Here is an 11,768-nt window from a genome sequence, read left to right on the forward strand (position 1 = left end):
TATAATTAAATATTTTATGTAACTCCTATTTTAATAGCTTCTTCATCAAAATATTTTAAAACTTCAAATTTTGATAGTCATATAATTCATTCATAATATTATAAAGGCCTTCAGCCATAACGTAATATGTATCTCTCTAATTTTTTGTTAGCTCCCGTAGAATTTATGCTTTAAATTAAAGTGGAAATGGTTAAATTGCAATTAATATAAGAACATTTTTTACTGAAACGAAGCATTTTTTTAAATATGAGTACTGAAAACCGAGTCGCTGAGTATTTAAACCTTATGAGCACTAAAGAATATCTTTCTTAATTTATGTAATATCAAGAAGTTTTCTATAAATATTTCTCAGATTCATAATGAATATATCAATTAATTAACAATTTTTAGTTTTAAATGCATGAAACTCTAAGAAAATAAACAGAATAGTTTGAAATAATCGGTCGGAAACATGTTAAGCTTATCAAAACCAAGTCCGTATCCGTTGAAAATAGAGTTGTCAACAATCAGAACACAATGCGCATACGTGAATTTTGAACTCCAATTATGGTAACGCAAATTTTTTACACCAGTTGGGGTAACGCTACGCAGATTAGAAATTTTTAATTTCCTTTATTCTATTTTAATTCCAAAGTACTTCAGAATGAATCTGAAAGATCGATTACTTAACAATGTTTAATTTTAAATGCATCAAACACTAAGAAAATAAACAGAATCGGTTGAAATAATCGGCCGAAAACATGTTAAGCCTAGCTTCATTAGCGTGGGAAAAAAACTGAAGCCTTACTCATTCGGCGGTGGGGAAATGAAAAGATTTTTTGGCGGGAAAGTTAGTTTTTAATTAATAATTAAAATTCTAATTAAAAATTCAAAAAAGGAACCTCAGGTGCATATTCTCGACCTCCAAGGTATGCATGTGCCAAATTTGCTAGCTGTAGGTCGAACGATCTGGTAGAGCGCCAACACACACAACACACACACACACACACACATTGAGCTTTATATAAGTCTTATCTTTCGAAAAGAATTTAAAAAATCAATCGCTTTATCAAAATCATACAGTTGGAGAATATTTTTATGAATCGCTTCCAAACTGAGTGACGCAGAAATAATTTAATAAATTTTATTTGGCACATTTTTACTTTCACATATACAAAATAAAAAAGAAGTATTGTAATTGAAGAATTCGAACTCGAGATTTTGATAAATTTCCAGAATCCAAACCTCCTAGAATCTGAAAAACATATTTTTACATTATGTCTGTCTGTGAACACGATAATCGAAAACCGCTTTGAGCTAGATGGCTTGAATTTGGTACATGGGATTACGACCAAATTTGCAGATTTCTATCAAATTTTGAATGAAGGAAGAATTTGGAAGAAGGAATTCAAAGGAAGTCTGTCTGTCTGAATGGTCTAGTACGAATTAACTCGATAACTATAAAATGCGAAGAGATAGGTAAATAAAATTTGATTAAGAGATTTAGCTTATAAGAAAAACATTCTTATTAAAACGCCACAAATTGAGCCAAATTGGTCAAATGATTGACCGTCTGTCGGTCTGTAATTTCAGATGCAAGTAAATTCATTAACTCATTAACGCAAAGACTCATTTCAAAGTAATTAGGTATGTTACATTGTGATTACAACTGTAATTTTGTATCAAATTTTGAAATCAATTAATCGGCCAAAAGATTCCAAAAGGAATATTCTTGTAACAGATTCAGTAAAAATGTTATATTCACACAAAAGAGAGATTTTTCGTTACTGCCGTACACCAATGCCATAGAAAGTATTCGTGATCTTACCAAAAATTACCAATTTTAAGAGGAAGAAAATGGATAAAATCTTTATTGGAGAATATGCGAGAAAACTTCGGAGAGAATACCCCTGCTGATTTTATAAATAGTTATAAATATGAAGCATATTTTTTAGTAACTGCCTTAAATTATAACTAAAATTCTCAGACAAATCATGTATAATTTGATGTCGCACAATATTTTTTTTTTTCGGAAAGAGTTTAGAGATACTGCCATTCTTTTTTTAGAATCCAGGAAATCTTTTTGGAGAAAGAGTACCATGTTAGATATGAATTAAAGATTATTATAATTCTGATTTCAATGTCTGGACGACCTTGGCCGCAGATGCGATTATATTCTTAGTAAATAAATAATTTACAGGCGAACGTGTCCGTCAAGGTTATAGTGAAAACATTTCAAAAACAAAAATTAGCTTCTGAAAGATCATCGAATAAAAATATATATATATCAAAAATAATTTTCACATAATAATTCTTACCTCTCTATAATTTGATTTCTATCTCTTTCTACATAATACTGAATTTTTTAAATATAGATTTTAAATAATTTGAAGTAATGGATTCCTATCTTTTTCTGTCTGTCGATTCTTGAATTTCATGCACAGATTTAACACTAAATAGCTAAAACACTGGATAGTTTTTATATTTATTACTGAAATGCACAGTTATTGAATATAATGTAGTATTACAGTAATAGTACATTGCATAATAATGTCTAATTACTAAAAGTCATGGACTATTTAACGATGCAGCGCTAACATCTTTAAATAGTTCAATGACTTTGTCTCTGCAAGATTTATAAAAGTTTGTAGCTAGGTAAGAACAGCAGAATATCAACAATTTGTATGTTTCTTTTTACTTATCTATATGCGAAATGTCGAAAGATAATTGTAATCGTCAAAGAATTCAAACTAAAGATTTTGACGAATCTCCACTTTTCAGACAGCCCTACATCCTACAAACAGATTTTTAGAATTATGTTTATCTGCGATTACCATAAATATAAACCGTTTTGAGTTAGGATGAAATATGGTATGGGATACTACATAATTTGTATGTTTCTTTTTACTTATCTATATGCGAAATGTCGAAAGATAATTGTAATTGTCAAAAAATTCAAACTCGAAATTTTGACGAATCTCCACTTTTCAGACAGCCCTACATCCTACAAACAGATTTTTAGAATTATGTTTGTCTGCGATTACCATAAATATAAACCGTTTTGAGTTAGGATGAAATATGGTATGGGATACTACATAATTTGTATGTTTCTTTTTACTTATCTATATGCGAAATGTCGAAAGATAATTGTAATTGTCAAAAAATTCAAACTAAAGATTTTGACGAATCTCCACTTTTCAGACAGCCCTACATCCTACAAACAGATTTTTAGAATTATGTTTATCTGCGATTACCATAAATATAAACCGTTTTGAGTTAGGATGAAATATGGTATGGGATACTACATAATTTGTATGTTTCTTTTTACTTATCTATATGCGAAATGTCGAAAGATAATTGTAATTGTCAAAAAATTCAAACTAAAGATTTTGACAAATCTCCACTTTTCAGACAGCCCTACATCCTACAAACAGATTTTTAGAATTATGTTTATCTGCGATTACCATAAATATAAACCGTTTTGAGTTAGGATGAAATATGGTATGGGATACTACATAATTTGTATGTTTCTTTTTATTTATCTATATGCGAAATGTCGAAAGATAATTGTAATCGTCAAAAAATTCAAACTCGAAATTTTGACGAATCTCCACTTTTCAGACAGCCCTACATCCTACAAACAGATTTTTAGAATTATGTTTGTCTGCGATTACCATAAATATAAACCGTTTTGAGTTAGGATGAAATATGGTATGGGATACTACATAATTTGTATGTTTCTTTTTACTTATCTATATGCGAAATGTCGAAAGATAATTGTAATCGTCAAAGAATTCAAACTAAAGATTTTGACGAATCTCCACTTTTCAGACAGCCCTACATCCTACAAACAGATTTTTAAAATTATGTTTGTCTGCGATTACCATAAATATAAACCGTTTTGAGTTAGGATGAAATATGGTATGGGATACTACATAATTTGTATGTTTCTTTTTACTTATCTATATGCGAAATGTCGAAAGATAATTGTAATCGTCAAAGAATTCAAACTAAAGATTTTGACGAATATCCACTTTTCAGACAGCCCTACATCCTACAAACAGATTTTTAGAATTATGTTTGTCTGCGATTACCATAAATATAAACCGTTTTGAGTTAGGATGAAATATGGTATGGGATACTACATAATTTGTATGTTTCTTTTTATTTATCTATATGCGAAATGTCGAAAGATAATTGTAATCGTCAAAAAATTCAAACTCGAAATTTTGACGAATCTCCACTTTTCAGACAGGCCTACATCCTACAAACAGATTTTTAGAATTATGTTTGTCTGCGATTACCATAAATATAAACCGTTTTGTGTTAGGATGAAATATGGTATGGGATACTACATAATTTGTATGTTTCTTTTTACTTATCTATATGCGAAATGTCGAAAGATAATTGTAATTGTCAAAAAATTCAAACTAAAGAATTTGACGAATCTCCACTTTTCAGACAGCCCTACATCCTACAAACAGATTTTTAGAATTATGTTTGTCTGCGATTACCATAAATATAAACCGTTTTGAGTTAGGATGAAATATGGTATGGGATACTACATAATTTGTATGTTTCTTTTTATTTATCTATATGCGAAATGTCGAAAGATAATTGTAATCGTCAAAAAATTCAAACTCGAAATTTTGACGAATCTCCACTTTTCAGACAGCCCTACATCCTACAAACAGATTTTTAGAATTATGTTTATCTGCGATTACCATAAATATAAACCGTTTTGAGTTAGGATGAAATATGGTATGGGATACTACATAATTTGTATGTTTCTTTTTATTTATCTATATGCGAAATGTCGAAAGATAATTGTAATCGTCAAAAAATTCAAACTCGAAATTTTGACGAATCTCCACTTTTCAGACAGTCCTACATCCTACAAACAGATTTTTAGAATTATGTTTGTCTGCGATTACCATAAATATAAACCGTTTTGAGTTAGGATGAAATATGGTATGGGATACTACATAATTTGTATGTTTCTTTTTACTTATCTATATGCGAAATGTCGAAAGATAATTGTAATTGTCAAAAAAATTCAAACTCGAGATTTTGACGAATCTTCACTTTTCAGACAGCCCTACATCCTACAAACAGATTTTTAGAATTATGTTTGCCTGCGATTACCATAAATATAAACCGTTTTGAGTTAGGATGAAATATGGCATGTGTTACTTACACAAAATTTGCAAATTTCTATTAAATATTAAACGAAATCCATTTAGAGGAAACTTATATGTCGGCTATCCGAATATAAGGTCATAAGATAATTTCCACACGTCAAAGTTAACTAAATAAAATTCGGTATACAGATTTAGCATCTAAAGTATGTATCTGTATCAAGTTTGGAGCCAAATCCATCAAAGAGTTTACCATATGTCAGTCGGTAATTTTGCATGAATATAAATTGGATAACTCCAAAACTCAATAACTTAAATAAATGAAATTTGGTATGTGATCTCATGACTTCGATTTTAGTTCCATAGAAAATTTTTGCTTTAATTTTTTAGAAAAGGAGACTTTCAAAATACATGTTCGGTGTTCTTGTGCTTGTGTATTAATTGCATTCCAACTATGAATCGTCTGTAAAAAGCGGCCAAAAATGCACGCTAATAGGCTCTTTCATGACTTATATTCGTCAATGGCATGGAGTTAATAATACACATCTATTGCAGAATATACGAGAAAATTTCCTTAAGAATCTTTTTAAAATTTCTCTGAATTTCTACTAAATTTTGAATAAAACGCTTTTAGAGAAAGTCTGTAGGTCCATGTGTGCATATACAAATGAAACCATAATAAGAAAGCAAATTGATGTAAGGAGTTATAGGCTCTTTAACAGCTAAAACAGCCTCGAAAGATGGTCAAATGCGACTCTCTCTAAAGCAAGAAAAAATTCTTAAACTAATAGATTTTTTACCACAGTTTTATAAGACATTTAATCTTATAATTATGAATTTTTAAGTTAGTGAAACAATTTTCCTTTATTAAAATATATGTGAAAAACATGTTCCGTATAAACTGTAGAAGACAGAATTTGCTTGCGCACAAAATTTTTCAAAAAATATGCAACATATTTATAAATGTTACACCGATTTATTTCCAAAGAACATAACTTGATAATCATGCAAAGTGATAAATATTTTAACATATTTGCTGGAGTTATTTTACTTTTTATATTGTTTAAACATGATAACGATTTTTTAAACGTTTTTAGCAGATTAGCAAGCACTGAAAAAAAGTACACATAATAATCGTTTTAATTTTGCATCATTTTTGTTATTTTATACCTAAAAAATTTTATACTGATACAATGAACCATTTTTGTTTAATCCAGCACGCGAGCTCTGAAAATGTAATATTGAGAAAAAATGATTTTTAAAGTAATCGTTTCTAAATGAAAAGTCTATATAGTGACCTTCACGTTTTTGATTGTACATTTTACTCTAATTAAAGGACACACTTGTACAATACCAAAAATAAATGTTCAAAAGGATTTCGACTACAATAACTCCAGCAAATCGGCTATAATAATCATAAAAAGAACTTCGAATAATCAAAGATTTAAAGGCCCTATAGCTCCTCAATAAAAAAAAAACCTGTTTCATATACCTTCTTTACACTTTTTTCCTTTCTCGTTGGCAAAGTGTGCAAAGAATAAATGTTGAAATCTTCTAACAAATTGACCTCGAGTTATTGACAAATCTCCACGTTTTTGGTACGTGATATTAGTACCAAATTTGTAGATTTCTATTAAATTTTGAAAGAAATCCAAATGAAGTTCAATGAAGTCTGTCCGTCCAAGCGCAAGTCATACAATAACTACAAAATTCAAAGAACTAGATAGGTAGAATTCGATTACACAAATACAAAAATTTAGACTGTAAAATGTAGATTTATATCAAATTTGGAACCAAATTCCTTCAGCCCTTGACTGTCTGTCGGTCTTTACTTTTTATATTTATGTACGAGCGATAATTCGAAAACTATAAAAAGAAAAGATTTAGATAAAAAGAAATTTAGCGTGAGATCTCGTTATTAAAATGCTGTCAATATTGGTATTGTGATATATTCTGAATTCAGAAAGTCAACAAAAAGACAAAACCATCCAAAATACATATTTGATTTTTTTTACTATTTAACGAAACATAAAAATATCGTGTGTATTATTCTGAAGATAAAAATCTGACATATATGAATTTCTGAAAATAAAATAATTTACAACTTTGCGCGAGGTTCACAATTTTTTGAGGGAGGGGAGAGGGGGGGTTGACATCTGTATTAGAGAGATGAAAGTTTAAGGAAGATCATTAGCGTTTGTTTTCATTGTCAGGGATATTTGTCTTGAATATTTTTATATCGATAATTAGCTAATAAATCAGTCTCGGAGTGTGATGGCAATGGAGCATCAACTTAGGATTCAATCGCATGGTAGGTAGACTTTACGTATTCTCAATTTTTCGAAGCCCAACCCTAATTGTAGTATAATTTTTAAGCACTCAGACGTTGTGTTAAAAAATACCAGAATATTAGAACAATTTAAGGAAATATAAAAGATTAAACTCTACGAAACAATTTAATTCTCTAAATTTTTATCTATTAATTTGTATATATTTTGTACTTTTTTCTTTATTTTGTATTAAGATAGTTCTAGATTTGTGTTAGGCCTTTTTCAGGATATAAATGGCTTTTATTTCACTTCAGATCATTGGCACACTTAAAAAGAGCATTAAATTTTGAATATTAAAGGATGCTTTCGCTCTTTACGAGAAACATTGAACGATATTCTTTCTGTAATCTCTTCTTTTTTGTTTCTAAAGTCAAACATTTGTAGAAAAACATTTTGAAATGACGAGTTATAAAATGTATTGCAGATGTTATTCTTAGTATAAGAAATATTTCTAGAAACAGGTCATTCTGAAATTTTACATTTGGATTACAGATTTCTTATGCTAATATATTATTATAAAACTAATTTATTTAATACTTAAATCGCATTGCGCAAGTAAAAATGAAAGAATGAAATAATTCTGAATTAATCTTTAATAATCCATCCGTGAAAAGCCAATGAATTGTTAATTTTATTTATACTTTAAGATCATGTTTAAATGAACAATTCGCATGTTTGTTTTTTTTTGTTTTTTTTTTTTTTTACTAATCCTAAATTTATTTCTCTGTACTAACAACAACAATAACAACAAAAAACCAAAAAAGCTACTTTAAAAAATCTTCTTAAAAATATTTCTGTAGTTTTTTTTTCCTGAAAAACAGCAGTGATAATATTATGTACATTTGTAAGCGTTTTTTTTTTTTTTTTTTTGACGAAATTGCATAACTTGATATTGTGACCTTACATGTTTCATTGCACTAAAATGATAAAATATTGTTACGAAACCTCACTCTGCTGCGTGATATATCCTATTTCAGTAAACTGAATTTCAGATATTCAAAAAGTCACTTACTTCATAATGCAATTCGGTAGATTACCTTTATATGAAGTTATACTAGCAGCCTTCGGCGATTTGCTGTTTGTCCCTAAATAATTCATATTAATTTAATAATTTCAATACCTAAAAATTACATCTTATCATACCAAATAAAAGAACTGTTTTATATTAGTGCAATAAACACAGAACCTTCTATGTTTATTGCTTAGCTATTCAAGACAGGAAATTAATTGGTGGCGAAATTCAGAGAAGTCGGTCCAGTTCTTGAGATTGACACTTGTGTCAAGTTTTTATTTTGCCATTTCTTTAGAACAGTTTAGGAAAGACGACCATTTATAGCATATCTAGGATCATTATCTTTCACATGATGAAAAAATTGGCAAAATTTATACAATGATTATGGCTGGATAATCCTGTCGTACGTTTCCCCCATAGAAAATGATCAGTGAAGTATGTTTTAAATTATTTTCGATGATTGTAATGATGTAATTATTGGGACAGGAAAACTCTGTCGTGTACCCCCCCCCTCTCCCTGCAATCGGGTTTTATGTAGAGTTCTTTTTCCCTCTCCTTCTGTTTTTGTACAAAAGAAGTAGCGTTTTTGAGATTTCTTTCGAAACCGGGAAGTCTTGAAGGGTATGCGACTATTGGCGATATATTTAGGACTCATGAGCTTCCAAATGTGACAAAAATTGACTAAATCGGTAGTAGCGGAACTGGAAATCCAATCCTTTATTTTTGCTAATTTTTTTCTATATAGAATCAAATATCGTCAGAATAATTTTATTTGACATTCCTTTTTTACTTTCTTGATTACTAAGTCTAGAAGTATAGTAATTATCAAAAAAAAAAAAAAAGAAATATCCGAAGAATTTGACGAATCTACGTTTTTGACCACCCTAAGTTTGAAAAACATATTTTTGGTATTATATACATCTGTCTCTTTGTTAACAAGTTAACTCAGAAATGCTTTGAGATAGAACTGGTATATGGAAAAACTGGTATATGGAATTATGAACAAATTGGTAGATTTTTATCAAATTTTGAATGAAATCCATTTTTAGGAAGTCTGTCTGTCTTACTTTTCGAGTACAAGTAGGGATTGCAATACCGGACCAAAATTTCAATACCGGTATTCGGTATTTTTTAAATCTTAATACCGGGATACCGGTTTTAATACCGGTATTAGAAATTTTAGAAAAAGAAAGAAAACACAGGCGTTTCTTTGTTTTATTTGCCAGTTTTGTTAGAGAGTGTAAATATCACAAAAAATAATTTGTAATTTATAAATTATAATAGTATATAATCACAAAAAAAGTATTGAAACATCTTATTTATTTAAATCACAAAAAAGTGTAAATATCACTATTCAGTCTGGGGTACTATTACAACTTTTTGAAATGGGATCTTAAAAAACATAATGCATCGATTGTACTGTCATTAAGCCTGAAAAGTAATTTTTTGTAAAAATGACCAGCTGTCGAAAACGCTCTTTCGGCATCTACGCTAGTGGGTGGTACTGTTAGCAATGCGCGATATACTTTTTCCAAGTATTTACCTCTAAATCCCTCATCTTCAAATACATCGATTTCTCGTCGGATGGTTTCGGATATAGCCGATTTCTATATTGTATTTTGGTTCGTTTAAATTTTTTTATTTATCGCTAATTCTAATTTTTGTTCAAGGGACAATTCCTTTTCACTATCGACAGTAGTGACATCATAATCATCGATAATTGAACCGAATTCTTCTGAATGTAAATGTGAACATATAGTGGTTGTGGGTAAAAAATTTTAAAAAAATTTATTCTAAACTTAATCAGATTTGAATTGGTTATTTTCTTTTCCTCTTTTTCATTTTCATTTTTAAAATCATTATAATCATGTAAATACAGTAAGACATTTTCTATTTCGGTATGCCTTTCTTCTGCGCGATTTTTCAATGTAATATATAATTTTTCGGATAGTGATATGTACTGTTCTTTCAGTGACTGCAACATGAAATTTATTGCTGCATTAGCTGTTAATAAATTAGAATCTCTCCGACATAATGCCTCAATAGTCAGTTTTATTGGAAGTAGAGCTGACTCTTACTCTCTTCAAAGTTGAAATCCGAAATTTCTATATCCACAGTATTTGGATTCTTCTGTTCTTTATTTTTTTGGTATAATACATCTATTACTCCCAATTGAATTCCATGTGCATAGCACAACTGCTGATTTGCACCAATCAACTTTGCAACCAATCAACTTTCCAACTTTTTTCATAATTGTTGCCCCATCAGTTGTACAATATTTTCTTTCAGGGATAATCCATGTTTCGCTAATTTAGATTTAAGCCCTTAATTGGCTAATTAATGTCGCCCGTTAGGAAGACATAAAAACAAAAACGTATGCTATTTTTCCATGTTCGCGATACCTGAACATATAGTGGAGACAATTTTAAAAATTTCAAGTAAATACCGAAAAACCGGTATTTAAACTTGTGAATACCGGTATTACGAAATTGTACAAATGGCTCAAAATACCGGTATTCGGTATCCCGGTATACCGGTATTGCAATCTCTAAGTACAAGTGAACTCAGTAACTACAAAACGCAAAGAACTTGGTATATAAAATTTGTCACACAAGTTTAGCATTCAAAATATAGATTCGTAGTAACAAAATCTGTCAAACGATTGACCTCTGTCGGTTCGTACATTCTCAAGCATGTGAACGAAATATTTCGTAAACGCAATGATTAAATAAGGAAATTCGGTACATTATTTTGCACTATATATGTCTACAAAAAGATATGCAAATTTCGTCTTCTCTAGGTTGATCCATTAAACAGGATGATCAAGAAATAACAGGAGGTGTTCGGAGCCCTGAAGTGTGCTATGTACTTTACGAAATATAACAAAATTTGGCCACCATGCACATTAATATATGCGGTTTTGATTTATCAAAAAAAAAATAGTACCGAAAAACAACGCCTATAGGAGAAATCTTGGTGCTGCAAGCGCATAATTTGTGGAAAAAGAATACGTAACTGCCAATGGAAAAAGTAAATAGCAACACACTAAATACCAATGTAAAACGTTTATTATAGCAACTTACAAATTTGGCTCAAGGCGACCACCAAATCGATGTTCCAATAATTGCATGCAGTACATAAGGTTTTCGACGGGGGCTCGCAACATATCGGCATTTACTCGCCTGACACGTAACGTTATTTGATCTTTTAAAGTAGGAATGTCAGAAACATGTCCTTGATACACAATGCCTTTCAAGTGAACCAGAACCGCCCCACAACCAGAAATTGCCAAAATTCAGATCAGTGTCA

This window comes from Argiope bruennichi, chromosome 4, assembly GCF_947563725.1.
Source record: "Argiope bruennichi chromosome 4, qqArgBrue1.1, whole genome shotgun sequence".
In the NCBI taxonomy this organism is placed as follows: domain Eukaryota; kingdom Metazoa; phylum Arthropoda; class Arachnida; order Araneae; family Araneidae; genus Argiope; species Argiope bruennichi.